The 20636-nt window shown below is 37.3% G+C and overlaps 1 pseudogene; it reads left to right on the forward strand.

The window, feature by feature from the left end:
- The first annotated feature begins 11090 nt into the window (after nt 1–11090).
- LOC118657950 lies at nt 11091–12785 on the forward strand (annotated as a pseudogene).
- The last annotated feature ends 7851 nt before the right edge of the window (nt 12786–20636 follow it).

Below are 20636 nucleotides of genomic sequence, written 5' to 3' on the forward strand. Positions count from 1 at the left end.
CAATCCTAAATATTTATAATGGATACATAATAATATTTTTGGAAAACTTGTGTACATAAGATCCTTTTGTCATAGGCAAATGTCACATATAAGTATTCTTCGTAGTGTGGTATTAAAATGTTAACATGTAAGTTATTTCTGAAATACTGACCATTTGAAAATAGATGATACCATTTTCAAGAGTTCATTTTGACTCTTATCAGTTAAATGTCACAATAAGTTTCATAAAAAGTTAACAATTTATAAAGTACATATAGTAATAAGAATAGCAGGAGAAAGCCTACAAGATGAAGTATATTCTCCAAAAAGGTAGAGCAAAAAGAAAAGAAAATATACAGCAGAAAAAAATATAAAAGGAATAAAAACAAAGCTGTAGTTAACATACACTTAAGAGAGTTTCCAGAAAGAGAGAACTCATAAAGTGTAGATAAAAAAATCAAATTATCATATAATAAAATATTTTCTTAGTTACAGAAATACTTGAATCTGTAGAAAGACTTGCATCAAAAAGAGTGAATTAAAAAGATTAATATTTTCTATATATTCTTGAAATTCCAGAAAATACACAACTAAGATAATCCTCACATCTCTCAGAGATGGGAAAATATACACATATCAGACTGGCATCAGACCTGATATCAGGTAAACCAGATATTAGAAAAACAATGAACTAAAGATCTAAAAGAAAATTATATTTAACTTAAAAGTTAATATGTAGCCAAAATAGCAATCAAATAGGTGAGAACAAATCAAGATATGTAGGCTCAAGTAACTGAATTCTAAAGGACAGGTTTTACAAGGAAAGAAAACTAGAAAACAGAATATGTGGTATACAAAAAAAAAAAAAAAAAAAAAAAAAGGACTTGAACAAGGAATACAAACAAAATAAATCCAAGGATGATGGCTTTGAAAACAATTCTTAAAATAACCAATCTAAATTAGAACTCATATAATAGACAAAGAATTCTTTATTTTTAATGTACAATAAAATAAATCGCATTGACTAGATACACTTAAGTAACATTCTGGAAGAATTGCATAATGTGGTGAAGAATACATGTTTCTTTACTCAAAAGAGAAAAAGAAAGTCAACTGGAACTCCACTGATGGGAAAAAAGGTTATACTACCATGTTATGGTCCAAATATAAAGAAAATAATATATGGTATGGTCTGTGACATGCTGAGCATTATAATAAATAATATGTCATTTATACTTAAACTTAGATAATTTTGAACTTTCAGAATAAGTATTTAGAGAAGGAAACTATGGTAACTATGAACCAATCTATACACAGTATAAGCACTGACAATGTATAGATATAGTGCATGTACTATACTTTTAGTCTTTGTTGTAATTCCAAATTCACATGACCATTGAGGGCAGTTGCTGATATTGCTTAAATAACACTGTATACGTTTGGAGTAACTTTTTCTAACTGCCAGCCTGATAAACTTGAGTCTTCTTCTCCCCTTGGCATCTTTTCCCAGCCTCTCTGTAAACTCCCTTGGCTTCCCTGCATTATTCACCCTTTGTACTAGTAATGAAGTTACTATATACTAAACAATTATGACATGCTGAGCAATGAACACTTTCATAATACTTATAGAACACAGAATGATATATCACAGATTTTTCAACACAGTGTTGAAAGTCCTATGATATCTATAAGCACATGTTTGAAAGGAAGTTTATATAACACTATTTGACCACCTTTATAGCATGGGTCATAACTTCTATTTAGAGAAGTAGTCTATAACTTCCATAATATACATTAAATCACAATATCAACTCAGTCACTTATTATGTATTAGAGGCCTGGCACATGAAATTCTTGTGCGGGCACAGTCCCTAGGCCTGGCCTGCAATCAGGGCCATCTTCCCCAGCTGCCCACAGCTGGCCCTGGCACCCACCGCCACCCACCCTTGGTTTGCCATCAGGTGATTGGTGCCTGATGGCCAGGGTAAGGGACCAAGAGGTCAGCTGTTCCCACCTGCTTGGCAGCCCCACTCCTGCCGCAGGTGACCATCAAGCAATCAGAGCCTGCCAGCCAGGGAAAGGAACCAAGAGGTGGTCAGTTCACCACATAGTGATTGGTCCAGTGGTTGTTCTGCCATTAGGGTCAATTTGCATATTACATATTATATATGCAAATTATTATATAGGATAGAGGCCTGGTGTGCAGGTGGGGGCCAGCTGGCCTGCCCTGAAGGGGGCCCCGGATCAGGGTCCCTGCTGGGGGGTGGAGCTGGTCAGAGCGAGGTGCAATCGGCAGTTTGCAGACTGGCCAACCCCCCGATCAGGGTGGGGGTCTCTGCTGGGGGCAGGGTCGGCCTGGGTGAGGGGCCACCAGGGGTTTGCAGGCCAGCTACACCACCAACTTTGTCAGGAAGGACGTCTGGAATGACCTCCAGAAGACATCCTGTCTATCTGGTCTAATTAGTATATTACCCTTTTATTAGTATAGATTCCATTCTTGTTAGCCTGCATATTCTTTTGAGCTTCAATTTCATGTTTTGGAAAACAGGTAAAATAGCAATGATATAGTTTTCACACAGATATCATCAGAAAATGGCACCTGCCCTAGTGTCTGGCACAAAGTAGATAATTAATAAAATATCATGTCTTTCTCCTCTACTTTAAACATTAAGCACTTATAAATTATAGGCATGAATTTTTTAAAAAAACATTATTTGGTACAAAAGATATTAGTAAACATATTTTACTATTTTTTACAAAAATAATTTTAATATAATTTTATATTATACTATAACACATTACATTTAACACATATTAGACATTTTTATATAATATTAAAACTTTTTTACAAAATAAAACAATTTAAATATATTAAATTATAATTTAATATAATTAAGTATAAATATAATATTTATCTGCCATAATAAACATGTGGGTAAGGTATTTTTATCCACGGATCTTAATACAGTATGAATGAAAATTTTAGAGTGACATAAAATGCTTTGATATGGTTGGTTACGTTTTTGTACAATACCTGCATATTTCCAGTTAGCAAACAAAGACAAGTGTAACATAAGTTCCATAAAGTTATGCTGATATAGCATTATTTTGGCAATTCTATCACTTTTTCAGTGTTAGATTTTCTTCCCCTCTGAGAGGTTAATGGCAGCATGTGTGCAACCCAATGGTTTCCCTACTTCAGCTGTTTCTCCTGACAATACACTTATGTCTGGTACTTCTCGGGCCAGATAACAAGCCAGAATGCCATTGAGTCTCTTTTAAACTTATTCAAAATGGAATAAAATTCCAAAACCTCTTTGTTAACATATGTCAGTACCAGGTTTAATGAACATAAACAAACTAAACATAATAAGTAAATATAATGTAAATATGTTAAGTTTTATATGTTTATAAACATTTTAACAAATAGTCCCTTAGTACAAAAATAAATTACACTATTCTTAGATATGTATCTTAAACTTTTCTGCTTTAGCTTCTCCTGAAGTGAGATCAGCCTTTTGCACAGCTGACCTCAGGGGATAGTGCCTATGTCAGGAATATCACTTTAATGTTTTGACACTACTGGTGAAAAGAAAAACATCATGCATGAATTAAGATGATAAAAAAAATATATATATATGATATATATCTTTCAATAATATCATTTCTTCTTATTTCATGAGAAAATATATATGTTTCTAAGTGAAATGAAGTAGGTTTATGTACTTATTAAAGCAGAACTGATGTTATTATTAATTAAAATACTAAGAGACTAATAACTTATTAGTCTCCTGACAGTGCACATAATGTCTGAATCTAAAAAGTATTTTCACTAAAGATAAGAATGGAAGGCAAAAAGTATAGTTAAAGTTAAGGGTTTATACATGCCTCACTATTTAAAACAGAATATGACTGAATCTAGAAATGGAAAAAAAAGAGGTTTTGTCTCTTCAAATGGTAAAACATAGTGAAAGTAGGCCCAAAGGCCAAAGGATTATAAGAAAGGGGGTACTGGTAAAAATTGAAACTATATTGAGACAATGATAATTAGAAATCACAATGTGATAAACAGTATAAAGATTATAATCTCTCCCAGAGTGCAGAGAAATATAGAGACTAATCATAAGATTTTTCTTGGGAAGCAGATGTCACCCAAAATTTTATAGCTACCTTTCTCATATCATTTAAAGACCACTAAATTATACATTCAGATATTTAAGGCAGAGATAAATACAAAATTTTTCTAACCTTCCGAAAAAGGTTAAAATTCTAGAGATTGAGAGACAAATGAGCTACTAGACTAGGCAGTCTCTAGGAAGGTCACAATGATTCTTGCCTTTGCTACTCATGCCCTGACACAAATTCCCTCCCATCACGTGTCCACAGAAGGAACTGACACTCTTCTAATAAAATGAAAGTGGCAGAGATAATGTTATATCATAAACAAGAATGGGCTAAGGAAGAGTGTGGCTACTGTGCTGGGGATTTTCTAAATCTCATGGATCTTTCATGCTAGGGGAAATAAGCTGTCATTTTGTAAGTAGATTTCCGACTACAGTGACCCAGGCGACATAAAGAGGAACTGGAGTCCTTATTCCAAAAGCCTGCAAGGAACAGACACATGCCAACAACCATATGAGTGACTTAGGAAGAAAATTCTTTAGCTGTTGCCAATTTTCCAATGGCTGAAGCCGTGTCCACCAGCTTGACTGCAACATCATGACAGATCTTGATCTAGCTAGATGTATCCAACTAAGCTGCACCCAGACTCCTTGTCCACACACAGAGTAAGATAATAAATGCTACTGTTCTAAGCTGTTAAATTTTGTAATAATTTGCTTCTCAGTACTAGGTAACTAGTATAGTACCCCTTAAGGGATTAAAAATTGTGATTGTTTTTGAATACAATATTTGGTAATAAACATTAAAATCAGTTAAATAATTATATCTCTAATTTGTAGCTGCAAATGCAATTAAAGAATTAAACCCCAGACAGTTCTCTTAATGTACATAGATATACAAATCGTCACTTATACCATACTAGAGACCTGGTGCACGAAATTTGTGCGGCGGCGGGGGGGTGGGGGGCGGTAAGGGGGGTCCCCTCAGCCCGGCCTGCACCCTCTCGCAATCTGTAATCCCTCGCTCCTTACCGCCTGCTCACTCACCACTCAGTTTGCTGCTCTTTAGTGCTGCCAGGGAGGTGGGAGAGGCTTCCACCACTGCCGCTGTGCTCACTGTGCTCGCCAGCCATGAGCCTGGCTTCTGGCTGAGCAGCACTTCCTGTGGGAGCGCACTGACCACCAGGTGGCAGCTCCTGTGTTGAGCGTCTTCCCCCTGGTGGTCAGTGTGCATCATAGCGACCAGTCATTCTGGTCGTTCCACCGTAAAGGTCACTTAGGCTTTTATTACATAGATACTTACAGACTGTATGTAGAAATAGGTTTTAATCACTTAAGTGGTTCTCTAAATTCTTTAACGATATTAACTAAATTATTTCTATTTTAGTGACTAGTTTTCATCGTTATGCATGTGCTTTGTTCTTAAGAGATTTTCATATTTTTAATACTTTATTTTTATAGACACCATACAAGATATGGACATGTTTAAATACCACAAGTTTGTTATGGGACAACACTTCTTGGATGTGGTTAAATAATCTACACTACAATTTTGAAGTCAGTCTTAATGACCACTTTGAAAAGTATGCCATCCATATCTTTTTTTATGATAAGATAGTTAATATTTATTGAGCATTTAATATGCCACAGGCATAGTTTACGTTCTTTACTTTGGTAAGTTGATTCTTAGAACAACCCTGTAAGACTGGTTTTAAAAAGAAGTCATCCCCTTGCAGCTGTATGATTGGTATCCCTGTTTTCTTGCTAGATGTCAGTCAGTTACTGTTATTAGATCATAGAAGCTACCTGGACCTCTTTGCCACATGGCCTCCATCAGCAGGTCACAACCTCTTGCTGTCCTTCAGGCCAGCCAGCAAGCATGCCTCAAACTTTCTCTGCATTCAGCTGGGAAAAACTCTCCACTTGTAAACAGCCCTCCTCATTAGGTCAGGCCCACCCTTTTGCTATAGCATAGTAATAAGATGTTATTCCCACAATTTTCATCAACAAAATCAGGGATTATATAGGACACCCACACAACTTGTGGGAATTCTGCTAATCATAGCAAGTCTGAATTTTCTCACCTCCATACCAAACAAAAAAGTTATCCTACTCTTAACATTTACTCTGTTATTTGAAAATTTTTTGCCATTTCCTGGAGTTCAGAGAAAGAGAAAGCAACTGAGCCGCTCAAGACTGAAAAGCCAGCAGCTCTATCACTTTTCATGAACAGATCTACTGCTGCTGCAAGTGCTGATGGCAGATCAATAGCATGTGGCGCACACTGATAAGAGAATCAGCAGGTACTCCTGAGACTTGGATTTTGACTATCTCTTTAACGATATATATTCTAATTTTTGTTCAAAGTAAAAAGTACACTCGCCTTTCAGAGAAAATTGAATATGTACCCTTACTAGTAGAACACCAAGTAACCAAAGGATATAAACTTGTATCATGTTTTCAAGTGCTTTTTCATTCGCCTAACCATAAGTCTGGGAGGCAAGAAGTACTTCAACATTATGTGGCAATAGTTTATACGAAACAGTCCCTAGAAGGGCTTGAAGTTACAAGTGAGTTATAAGAACAGGTTTATCACACCTTCTGTTAGAGGCCTTCCCCTGCCTCAACCTCAAACTATAGCGGCTTACTAATAACCATATAACCAAGAATGAAATAGTGCAAACATGGTGTTACATGATATATACATGTTTGCATTCTGTAAGTCAGCATTACTCAGAATTAGACAACTTTGACTCTCTCTTAGGAGTGGCCCTAACCATGAGTGGAAAAAGAAAATCTCAACTCATTTTTTATATATTCTTAATACTGCCCTTGGTTGAATAAGTGGTTTGCAAATATTTTCCTCTAGTGTATAGCTTTTCTTGTTATGCTCTTAACAGGGTCTTCCATTGAAAATGTTTAATTTTGATAAGGTACAATTATTCCAATTACTTCTTTTATAAATGATGCTTTTAATATTAAGTCTAAAAACTTCTTACCTGCCCCTAGGTTCCTAAGTTTATCTCACACTTTTTCCTAAATGTTTCCTAGTTTAACATTTACGTTCATGATATATATATATATTAGGTACTTGGGCATCATTATGGTCACAGGCCATCTGTGAAAAGTTGGGGGGTCAATCAGAGAACCTATGAATGAGGTTGACGCCATAAAGGACATGACAATACTGCTTGTGCTTATTACAAAAGTCATAGCTAATGATTTCCTTTACATTCGCTTTATCAAGTGTGGGTTTTGTTTGCTGACCAAAAAAAAATCCTAATATGTGAATATTTGTATGCAGAAATTTACAATGACATTTGGAAGAAATATAAATTAGTAAAAAAATCTTTGCTGATGTAAAGAGAAATGTTTGTTAAAGAAAACAAGATACATAACTATATATGTAGGATGATCAGACTAGATATAAACAAACAAGTTTTCCACAAAAGACACACATAGACTACTAATTCAAAGAAAATAAGTGAAATATTTGCATGTTATTGGAATTTAGGTGATGTTCCTTAATATATATTATTCTTTTATTTAAAGAGACACATTTCCTAAATGTTATTTTAGCAGCACCCAGTCTTTAAAATGTTGTAAAAATATTATACCTAACATATTAAACTCCTGTTAGCACTTCAGTTAGGTTTTTTCCCCTCTCTACATTTGTTTTTATTGATATTAGAGACAGAGGAAGGTAGAGGAAAAGAGAGAGAAAAAAAATCCATCAGCTGCCTCCTGCACGCACCTACTGGGGATGGGGTCAGAAACTGGGCATGTGTCTTGACCAGGATTGAACCGGTGAGCTCTGGGTACATGGAAAGGACTGATGCTCAACCAACTGAACAACATCAGCCAGTGTTCCAGTTAGTTTTTAAAAAGGCCTTTTTAAAAATATATTTTTTTTTATTGATCTCAGAAAAAAAGGGAGAGGGAGAGAGAGACAGAAACATCAATGATGAGAGAATCATTGATCAGCTGCCTCCTGCACACCCCCCTACTAGGAATCTAGACCACAACCCGGATATGTGCCCTCACTAGGAATTGAACTGTGACCTCCTTGTTCATAGGTGGATGTTCAACCACTGAACCACATCTGGCCGGGCTAAAATTGCCTTTTATAGTTAAATTTATTTTTCCAAATAATTTATTTCAAATAAAAATCAAATTTTGGTTAAGCATGAATGCTAAACAATATAACATTCAAGGAAACAAAACTATGCCCAGTTTTTAGAATAAGAACATTTTATATTAATAAAATTCTAAAATACATGAATAATATATGAAATATATTTAAGGAAGGCTATTTCTTATTTATTGATATAAATTATTACAAAAGAGTAATCAGAATCTTTAATTCTTGCTCATTAACTTGCCATTTCTCTTAGAAATATGTTTCAAAACATTTCACTTGATATTTTGTCTTTAGTTCCATAATGATGTAACTTACAGAAAATTCCAAGTTTAGTTTTATGTAACCCAAATCAAATATAGATTTTAAAACTGCATTAAAAAGTCAAGTTAAAAATTATTTTAAAGATCCCTTTTACAGTTTTTCTATCACTGTTTTTCCTTTCATCAATCATCTACAAATTAAATATTTTCTCATCTGTACAGTTCATTTTCCTATCTCTGCTTCTTTCTGCTTTTTATCTTATTTGTAATTTTTAATTGAAGATATACTTTTTCAACTTAAATTACTTTTTCATGCATATAAGCAATTTTATCAGCTCATATCCTGAAAATGCCAAGTGTTTATCATACTTTATTGGTAGACTACAGATACTTTTTAACCATATGCTGTTGATAACCAAAACATCTTTGTAACAAAAATCTTACATCCTTTTTTTATGGTTTATATTACCATGACATAATCCTATATAATAAAAGGCTAATATGCAAATCGACCAAATGGAGGAATGGCTGGTCACTATAATGCAGACTGACCACCAGGGGGCAGATGCTCAACGTAGGAGCTACTCCCTGGTGGTGGGTGTGCTCCCTTAGGGGGAGCGCCACTCAGCCAGAAGCCCTGAGCCAGGCTCATGATTGGTGAGCGCAGAAGTGGTGGCAGGAGTCTCTCCCACCTCTGTGGCAGCGCTATGTCTGACTGCCAGCCCCACTCCCCATGGGAAGCAGGCCTAAGCTGTCAGTCAGACATCCCCCGAGGGCTCCTGGACTGTGAGAGGTGCAGGCCAGGCTGAGGGGAGTCCCCCTGCCCCGTGTACATATTTTGTGCACTGGGCCTCTAGTTTCAAATAAAAAGAGACATTTCATGAATATCAGCTTTCCCCCCCCCAAAAAAAAATACTGAAATTTTGAGAATATAATGGCATTAGATTTCATATTTGTATTTATAGAAATAGATGACATAATGTAACAATGTAAAACTTGGCCCAGTTATTTTCCCAATTGGACATAGTATTGCTATTTTTACCCTAACAACCATCTATATCTAATCTAACATGCAAAATTTCCTGCTCTTTTTTATTTAACATAAAAGATTTTATTTAAATTAGGATGAAATACTTTAATAAATATATAATCTCAGAGTCGGAGAAAACTGAACTTTTAAAGATCATGGTTTCTTCTGAAATGTTCTATAAAAAAAATACCAACAGCTAAGTTTTTCCCAGATGATATCTACAATATTATACTTCCATTGAGAGGAATTTTAAATGCTGGAAAGCCAGTATATCCAGTTCTGGGATTATAGCCAAAGAAATCTGAAACACTAATTGGAAAGAACGTTTGCACCCCTATGTTCATTGCAGAATTATTTACAATAGTCAAGATTTGGAAGCAGCCCAAGCGCCCATCAGTGGATGTGTGGCTACAAAAGCGGTGGTACATTTATACCATGGACCACTACTTACCCATAAAAAAGAAGGAAACGTTACCTTTTGCAATAGCAATGGATGGACCCGGAGAGTATTATGCTAAGTGAAATAAGCCATTCAGAGAAAAGCAAATACCACGTGATTTGGCTGTACTTGCGGCATTTCTGTTGTTGTTGCTTATTAGGAATAGAGCCAGCAGAGGCAAGCTTAGGTTCTGAACCTGACTTCCATAAAGCGCTGTGTGAATGTGCAATATAATTTTAACTGCTCTATAGCTACAAGTTGCCTCATCAGTAAAATCATGGGACTGCAAGTGATTCATCCAATTAAATGCATTATGTGTCGGGTGCTAATCTTTAGAATATCTTACCTCTGTGAAATTAGAGACTTATACATTGGGTAAACATGGTGCCATGTGAGAAAGACTTTTGAGGGAAATTTTCCAACTCTTATATGTTAAAAAGTGTCCACAGATGACGTGGGTTGTCTTTGGGGAACAGAACAGTCAAGGAGCTCGGGTGCTGGAGCCAAGCATACGTCACGTTTGAATGCTAACGCGTCCTATCCCAAAGCATGTGATTTCATCTCCCAAGTTTCAATTTCCTGAGAAATAAAGAGACTTAAATAAGTACATACCGGCCATGATCTTGCCAAACACCAGGGGCTCTCCCCAAGCTGGACTGAGACTCCCAGTTCTCCAGCGAGGCGGCTGGCAGGTGCTCCTCTCCTTCCCAGCCACCCAGCTCCCCTAGCTTCCGGGACGGGAGGCCGCCACACAGCGTGTACTGCGACGGGGACCTAGGCACGCACGCACGCAGCACGCACGCACCCACGCATGCACGCACGCACCCACGCATGCACGCACGCACCCACGCATGCACGCACGCACCCACGCATGCACGCACGCACCCACGCATGCACGCACGCACCCACGCATGCACGCAGGCACTCACACATGTGAGGCTCAGTCAGGTGCTGCTGCTGGGATTGATTGGCTGGCCTAGAGGCCGCAGCGCAGGGTAAGTCATTGGAGGCCCTCAGGGCTGCGGGAGGGGCAGGAAGTGATCACTCACTCCGCTGGGAGGGTGGCCCAAGGTTAGAGGGCTCCAGCTTCCAGGGACAGTAATGAACAACGCCAGCCCACATGCTGCTCATTGAGGAAATTAAAAAATCACCATTTGCAGTTTGCAATTATATTTTGGTACTTCATGCTTTGGGAATCACGGGTGAAGAGCGGGGAGAACCTGCCACCTACTCTCTGAAGTGTCTTCTGAGAGGAACTAGCCGCTTTGTTAGTGTGAGAGCAAGGTCATTGAATTCAAACAAACACACATGCAAAAAAAACCAGAAACGAGTAACGGACTATGCATAGACATAACGGAAACAGTTTTCCAAGAGGGATTCTCTTACAAAAAGTAGCATTGAATCACTGCAAACATGCCGTTTAGCCTGTGTCTTACAAAGGCCAACTCTCCAAAATCATGTTCAGGAACAGATTCTATGAGCAGTGGCAGTAATTTTAAAACAAAGATCATTAGATCAGTTGACTGCAGGAGCGTCCTTCAGAAGGTAGCCGGTTGGTAAGAAGCAGCGGCAAGTCTGTGCAAAGTGTGGCCCGTGCTAACTGCGCTGTTGAGTGGTTACTCAAGTTCAAGTGAAACGAGCAACACTGGGCTGAGTATGGAATCCCACTGCAATTGCAAAGCGTATTCCAGGAAGAAGATCTTTATCACATGTTTATGTTAACTTTTTTTTAGGGTCTGCAGGAGTTCCTCAGGAGAGAAAACCTCAATGCTCAGCTGTCTCTGGTATTTCAGCATTACCTTGTCCTTGCCAGTTAGGTATTTAGCTGGAACTTCTTCCAAATTTGGGCATACATTATATATCTGTGTTTGAATCCTCACGAAATATGCAGTTAAAACTGAGAGGGTCCTGGTAGGAGACATTTCTCCTTACAGTACATGAAAAATTCAGAGAAGATTCATATATGGCACAAGATTCTCTCCACTGCCTTGACCAGTTAGAGTCTCTTCATGGATCTGTCTTCCCCCATGAAAGATTCCAAATTAATTAGCACACTTCATTGCCAGATTACTGAATACCATCAATGAAGTTAAAATAGAAGATTCTGAAGTTGTGGGCATGTCCAGCATTATCAGCAACCTGATAACTGTATTCCATCTCTCTCTCCTATATATATATATATATATATCTCCTCACCTGAGGATATATTTTCATTGATTTTTAAAGAGAGAGGGTGGGAGAGAGAGAAATAACCATCTATGTGAGAGAGAAACATGGATCAGTTGCATGCCATACCAAACAGGGATCAAATTGGAAACCTATGTATGTGCCCTTACCAGAAATTGAACCCACATCACTTCACCCAACTGAGCCACCTGGCCAGGGCTCTCTCAAAATATTTTAGCTGCCATTCAAATGGACTTTTCTCCTCCTCGATTAACTGCCTCACACACATCACTTGTTCCTTTGGTTGCAGTGCTGCATTGGAAGAAGTCTTGAGAAAGATGACATAGCATACATGAGAGTATGTAACAAATTGCTGGGGCCCTAACATAGGTTCCAAGAGGACATACATTTTCATAAAGATTTTCCCCCAACATGCATTCAAGTTTTCAAAGCCTATATTTGGTGCCACCTAGCTACTCCAAATGGCACTCAGAATTTGACTGCGAATGGTATGGCCTTTCATGAAGAAGAAATAAGTGGATATCAAGAGTATGATCAAGACCAGGTTTCAGATCAACTAGTCAGTGTAGTAATGCTCAGAATAATTACTGCAGAACACTGTGTACCTCTCCTGATGAGGTACACATAGCCCACAGAAACCTCATAAAGCAAATATTATCTATTTACAATTCTCTGGAGAGTACTTAAAGTGCTGAAATACTTTAAACACCCACCCCATTTCCCAACATACTGGAAGAATTTCACTAAAACATACACATACTTGCATACCTTCACTTGTATGTTTGGAGCCTAGAGACTATAGTATAGATCACAGAGAGATTATGGGAAATTTGTTATAAGAAAGTATTTGATCCATATCAATAACAACCTGGAATAACCAGTTTTTAAATGCCTGTTGTAAAACTTGATTTTTTTAATTTTTAAAGTCAAAACAATGAACCCCTATTTTTAAAAATCACACATGTATAAAGTATTTATATAAACATTAAAGAATGCAGTTAGCACAATTGTTACAGTTCCTGGTACATAATTCTCACCAAATATTGTTTCAATGTCAAAGTTGTGACCATTATGGGAAGAGGATCATTTATAGCTATGCTGGAATCTCACCTGTCATTTTTGTTAGTTTAAAAAAAGAGGTAAATGTAAGCATGGTAAATGAAAATATCCCAGCCATGTGGTGAACCTAGAGAGACAGCAGATATCTTACTAAACCTCATTTCCAAATAGCCTTCTTAAATGGCCTTGAGTCTGCAAGTAGAAGCTAATTCAGATTTCAATTGCGAACAGTTACATTTAAAAAAATCAACTATCTAAACGAGACAATATAAACTCTTAAAAGGAGAATTAATAGCTTAGAGTTATCACTTGACATATTTTATTACTCTTTTCCATTCCTAAAAGGTAGTTACACCATTGTAATGTTTAAATTCAGGCTTATAAATACTGTTTATAAGACTATAAAGACTCTTTTTCTTTCTCCTTTTTTCTTTTCTCCTTTTTTGTCTTGGCAGACATTTCAGTCTCTGACTATGAAAGAGAGACCTCAGCAATATGTGGTGAGACAAGATTTAAAAAAATAGAATACTCTCTAAAATTAAGCAAAGTAGTTTTAGTGTTAATTATCCCTAATTACTCAAACTTTTTCTTGAAATGCATCCAGTGAATTGAAGAATAGTTAGCTTAAAATAAGAAAGTATTTGAAAGTGTTCCATTTTGAAAAATACATATATTACAGGTATAATATTTTTGTTGATTAGTTAGGGTCTGCCTAAATTTTACATAAAATTAAATTTTAGCTGAAAAATGGCAAACTGATTTTCTCATTATAAATTCATACCCAGCTTGTCTGTCAGAAGGTTCTGTCATTGCACTGAGTTGCCCTTCTCCACTGGATTACATGAATTTAAAAAAAAAATGATTGGTTGAGACATTGTGCAGATATTCTTCAGAGTCTGCAAGTTGGAGAGAGATGGTCTCTGAGATATGTGCCAAAATACCATGTAGATTTTAAGCTCTAACACTTATTAGCTACTAGTGGCCTGGTGCACGAAATTCATGCACGGAGGTGGGAGGGGGGTGTCCCTCAACCTGACCGGCACCCTCTCCAATCTGGGACCCCTCAAAGGATGTCCTACTGCCTGTTTACAGGGATCGGGCCTAAACTGGCAGTCGGACAGCCCTCTCACAATCCGGGACTGCTGGCTCCTAACCACACACCTGCCTGCCTGCCTGCCTGATTGCCCCAATCACTCTGCCTGTTGGCCTGCTCATCCCCAACTGCCCCCCCGCCGCCAGCCTGCTCGTCCCCAAATGCCCCTCTGCCAGCCTGATCACCCTCAAATGCCCCTTGTGCCAGTGTGCTCACCCCCAGCTGCCTCCCCTGCTGGCCTGCTCGCCCCCCACCTCCCCTCCCCACTGGCCTGCTTGCCCCCACTGGACCCCCTGCTGGTCTGCTTACACCCAACGGCCCCGCCATTAATCAGTTCAGCCTGATTACCCACAACTGCCGTCCCCTCCTGGCCTGATCACCCACAACTGCCCTCCCCTCTTGGCCTCTAACTGCCTCTACCTCGGCCCCACCACCATGGCTTTGTCCAGAAGAACGTCTGGAAGGTCTCCCAATCTAATTAGCATATTATCCTTTTATTAGTATAGATGTGACTTTGGATAAGATAAACTCTATAAATCTCAGTTTCTGCATTTTAAAAATAGAGAGTAAATTTGCTGGCTAAAGATGTTATAGATTACATTAGATTATATCAATCCCTCTTATACTGGTACCTGGAAGGCATTGGATGTTTCTGTCTCCTATTCTATTCATGAGGATACATGTAAGTCTGTGTATAAGAGGGAATATATTTGAGAGTCTTTAAAAGCGGATAGTATACATTGTGGCTGTTGCTTATATTCTGGGTGGTAATTGGAGATACTAACCATGAGTATCAGTCACTTCTAATATGTAACATGGGTAGGGTGCTTACTTTATGTGTTTAGCTATACTAATGTTTAATGTTATAGAGAGAATATATCTGGAGTACCCACTTACACTACCCAAATAAATAAGAGACTGATTAAAAGTAGAATGCTAATTAATCTTTTAATTGAGAAATATTCTTACATTAGATTTATAAAGGTTTCCAAATTAATATGAATTTTATATTTGATTTAGCTCCTTTTGACCACTGCAGTCCATTTTATAAGAGGAGAGCATTTTCTGTTCTGGAGAATTCTGAATATTTGATGACTTATTTTTTGTTAAATCAAAAACTTAAATAATCATTGCCTCACAAAGAGTTATACAGTGTTGAGTATACTGTGATACTTTATATTAACTGAAGTAATACAACTCCATTTTCAGATATTGCCTTAAAAATATCCTTGAATCCCATGATGAGATTTGAAGGTCATTCTTACCTTTTTAGAAAAACACCTGCAATATCTGACTATGGATCATGTATTTTGTGTATCAATATCTTGTTCCTTTCTATTGCTCAGTAGAATTTCATTAAGGCTGTCCCCCCATTTTTTTATACATTTTTCAGGTGAGGGACATTTGGGTTGTTTCTAGTTGTTGATTTGAATAAAATCAATCAAATTTTTTGTTGAAAGGCATTCAATGAATTGAAGAATAATTGACCTGAAATTAGAAAGTGTTTGCAAGTGTTCTCTTTTGAAAAAAAAATATCTATTACATATATAATATTTCTGTAAATTAGGTAGAGTATGCCTAACTTTTATCAATACAATTTAGCTAAAAAGTGCTGAACTGATTTTTTCATTGTAAATTCATACCTAGGTTGTCAGAAGGGATACATATACATTCAGGTATCTGTGTGAACATAGGTTTAATTTCCCTTGGATAAATATCTAGGCATGAGATGGATGGGATGCAGAGTAAACGTATGTTTAACTTTATAAGAAACTACCACATTCTTTTTCATAATTTTATTATTGACAAGTTATATATAAGATTACCAGTTCTGAATTCTTTCCTGGCACTTAATACTTATCCTGGCAGAATACTTGTTATTTTGGTGCAAAGGTCTTTGGATCAAAATAAGCCACATTCTAAGTTAGAGACTTCCGAACACCGCCTCCTGAAATAGTCACACTCACATGTTTTAAAGAGATCCTGGGCTTTGAGCTTGATGCCCTAAGACAGAACTGGCTTCTCTTATTTAGAAAGTGTCTGCTTATATTCTGACTGCAGGGAGGCGAGTAAGCTGAAAATTAGGTGCACTCCAGTAGATATTCAAGCTGTTCATCAAATATTTCCATCTTCCTTTCTTCTTTGTAGGAATGTACTTTTGGTTCTCTTAAGTGTGGTAGGGCCATTTGAAAATCCACGACTTATAGAACTAAGTGATTTTTGTCACTTTTTAGCTGGAATATTCCTGTTACCCACTATCCACAAATATTGATTAATGTCCGCTGCTCCATTAGCCTGTGTACCTGAGTGGATATATGAACAGAGCCTCCCTGCTAAATAATAATAGATGCAGCATGAACAAAAAATAAGACTTTATTATTTTAAGTTGCTAAAATACTGAGGTTGTGTGCTACCTCAGTTTATGCCTAGCCTCCCCTGACAGACATACATGACAAATGCAGCGTCTAATTAGATAACCCATTCATGGTGTCTTCATTCAGAAAACCATTCGCATGGCCTTACATTGCTTCTTTTTATAAACCATATTTGTTTTACCTATGAAATCTTAAACTTCACCTTTGTTCTCCTGCTAAACACTATTTTATTGTTTGGAAGGGTTACGTTTCCAAACAATTCTTTTCATTTTGTAGAATTATGCTTTTGGTATTACAGAATCCCATGCTACCAGTGAATCTGTCCTGTGATGCTGTGAGCATTCTGTCTACTTAGTCTATTATTTCTCTGAAATTCATAGCCTTGATCTATCACCTAAAAAATAGCAGTTCCCAATTGTGGCCCTTGTAAGACTCTATTTTCATGGTTCACCTTTGTTAGTCTCCTCCCTGCCCCCTCCAGCATGATGATGACAATGTTGAACTTTACTCCCAGTCCTCTGATCCTGGAAAACATTACAATTTTAAAAATTCCCCCACCTCTTTGTTTCATAGAAATGGTTTACAGGAGGAACCATTCTTCCACATATGACTCAGGCAAGGTCCAAGAATACTCCCTTGTTTACCTATAAGTAGACTAAACACAGACCCTCTAAATTACCATTCTTTGCCTTATAATGATTAGTTGAAGTATATGGACCTGCTGACCAATCTGGATAAAACCCCTGCTACCTTGACTTGACCAAACTTTCCTTAAACTTCTCTCTCCATATTCCAGATTCCTGAACTTTGACTCCCCTGCTCCCAACCCTGAGCCAACATGCAACCCCTACTTAACAGCCCCTCCAATAGCGTAACCTCAGGGGAAAACATTCCCCATCAACATCCTTTCATCCCCCTTCCCTGAAATTCTTCTTTCTATCTTTGTTCATTTCTCCCTATTAAAACAAAACAAAACAAACCAAGAAAACCCATTTGCCTTACCTTTTAAATGCTTGCAGATATCATGGTGAGGGCATTCTCCCTGTTTTATTATCTCTTCCTCAGCCCCAACATACACACACATACCCTGCCCTCCCTTATAGTAATCTCTTCCAATAAAATCTTTCCTAACTTATATTCCAATTTGTTTTTATTTGATACCATATACATATTTCAACAAACAAAATTATCATAGTCTCTGAAGATATTTCATATATCAAGGTAATTTAAACATTATTACCAAAAATAAACAAACTTCTGAGAAATTTGAATTCTTAAACTTAGTGTGTCACACTCCTACAGAGATTCTGCTATTAGCTCTGCTCAGCTTGACAGCTGCGATTTTGTAGCATCTTTCCCAATCCTGTGATCTGGATTCATTGTTTTTACCGTTTCTCATTTGCATGGCCCTCTAACCGCACTTGCTGGAGTACTTTTGTCTCAGTTAGGAATGCTGCCTTTAATGTCTTCACCCACCTCTTTTTCTTATGTTAAACTAAACCCTTAGCCTGGAAGTCAGTTCCTCTGAGAAACCTTCCCCAAACCCCTAAATCTGTTTGCAGTTCCTTTTTATATATTACCAATTTTATATAGTATCATTACCAATGCTTCTCCCATCAAAGCCTTATAGGATCGAATTGTAATTGTGTCTTAACAGGAGCAATGGTCATATCATTTTGGAGTGGAATGGGGAGGAACCTCAGTGAAAGAGAATGTGAACAATAGTGCATTTTGCAAAGCCTGAATTACTCAATCTGGAGTGTCATATACGAAATACAGCAAAAAAGTCCAAAGTCATTTGACATTACCAGTCTAGTCAACTCCTATGTGCCCCAATAATATGCGTTCAAGATAAGCCCCATTTCCTAGGGATCTGCTCCTAATCTTCCGGAGAGAATACAATTGCTTCTAATAATAATTTACACAGGCAGTAAAGTACAAATCTATATCAAGGGGGAAAAGCTCCTAAAGGCAATCACATTTGAAAGATGTTACCTATTACCAGGCACACAATAAAGATATCTTTGTACATTATTATGTAGAGCAGTTAGAACCCTATTGAACATTCCTGAATAGGACCTTGATTTTAACTTTGAACAGAGAAGACCCATTGAAATATTTGAATCAAACAAGGGATCCCTTTACTTCAAAGGTGAATTCAAGCAATACAGAGAGGGTACAGTGCTTTTCCACCAACCTCTCCTCTCTTTTTAAATAAGTCTATTCCTCAACCAAGCTTTTCTTTTTTTAATCCTCACCTGAGGATATCTCCTCCTCCTCCTCCTCCTCCTCCTCCTCCTCCTCCTCCTCCTCCTCCTCCTCCTCCTCCTCCTTCTCATTATTATTTATATATTATTGGTTTTAGAAAGAGAGGAAGGAGAGAGACAGAAAGATTGATGTCAGAGAGAAGCATTGAGCATGCCTCCCATACGTGCCATGAACAGGGGATAAACCCACAACCTAGGTATGTGCTCTGCCTGGGAATCAAACCCTCAAACTTTCGGTGCATGGGAGGATGCCCCAACTAACGAAGCAACCAGGCCAGGGCAATTAACCAAACTTCTAAATGTTGACTAACTTCACATCTTGGTCCTCTGTGTAATCTTTTCTAATGCGATCCAATTCAGGCCCATGTGTTTTATAGATATCCAGGATCTCCCATATTCAACATTACCTCACATCTTCATTTCAGTGCTTATTAAATATCAAAGTATAATGTGTTCTAATCAAAATTATGTATTCAGAGTCCCAGTTTCTTTCTCTCCCAGTCATTTGCATAAAAAAATAGCATTAATGGACATAAGACACTGGGGGGTAGGGGAGGCCAGGGGAATGTCAAGGGGGGTGGGGAGGGAAGGAGACATATGTAATAATCTTTGTAATACTTTAAGCATTAAAACAAAAAAAAGAAAAGAAAATTAGCATTAATGGTCCAGTTACACATAAAAGAATAGGAAACAGACCCAAAAACATGGATTTGAGCCTTTTATATTTGTGTTTGTGCTCCATCAGATATATTTTATAATATTATGATTATAAAAGTTAGATATAAGAGATAGTATTTGTTTGCAATGTTAAAGTAATCACAATAAATGAATACCATACACACCATCCAAAATACAAGATGTGACCAGGGCAAGATACATCAAATAGAGACATATTGAATTATTTTGGGATGCACAAACCAGGGCACTTTTGACACAGACTTAATCTTTTTTTTTTCTCAATAAATATTTTTTAATGAATTGGTGAATAAATAAGCCAACGCCAAGATTTTCAGTCTCACACTGTAAAAACAAAAAACAAAAAACTACTTTTGTTAGAGTCACCAATCCCCTCCACATTGCAAAATCCAGCTGTCCATTCTTGGTCCTCATAGTTTCCATTCCATGCTTATCAGCCAATTTGACAAAGTTGATCACACTGGTCTTTGCTGAGGTCTTCATCTTTCATTGTGGGTCACTCTTTCAATCTTTTTTGTGCGTTTCTCTTCTCTCCCTGATCATGGAATGTCAGAGAGCCTGAGGATTCAAGTGGTAGTAACCTTTTTCTCTGTTCTTTAATGAGCTCACCCAATTTTTTGTTTGTTTTTTAAAAATATTTTTATTGATTTCAGAGAGGAAGGGAGAGGGACAGAGAGATAAAAACATCAATGATGAAAGAAAATCATTGATCAGCTGCCTCCTGCACGACCCCCAGACTTAATCTTTATACTAATAAAATATAGAATGTATAAAAGGACAATAATCAGATATCTATATCTATATCTTATCTATATCTATATCTATCTATATCTCTGACCCATAATCTTCAGTATCCAGCCCAGGAAGCCAACCTGCTGTCTACAGTAACCAGATCAGGAAGACAGACCTATTAACCTGTCCATCCAAGACGCTAAACAATAACCCCTATATAATTTGGCCCCAAACAACAGGGCCTCGATTTATCACTG

The sequence above is a fragment of the Myotis myotis genome, unplaced genomic scaffold, assembly GCF_014108235.1.
Source record: "Myotis myotis isolate mMyoMyo1 unplaced genomic scaffold, mMyoMyo1.p scaffold_m19_p_6, whole genome shotgun sequence".
In the NCBI taxonomy this organism is placed as follows: domain Eukaryota; kingdom Metazoa; phylum Chordata; class Mammalia; order Chiroptera; family Vespertilionidae; genus Myotis; species Myotis myotis.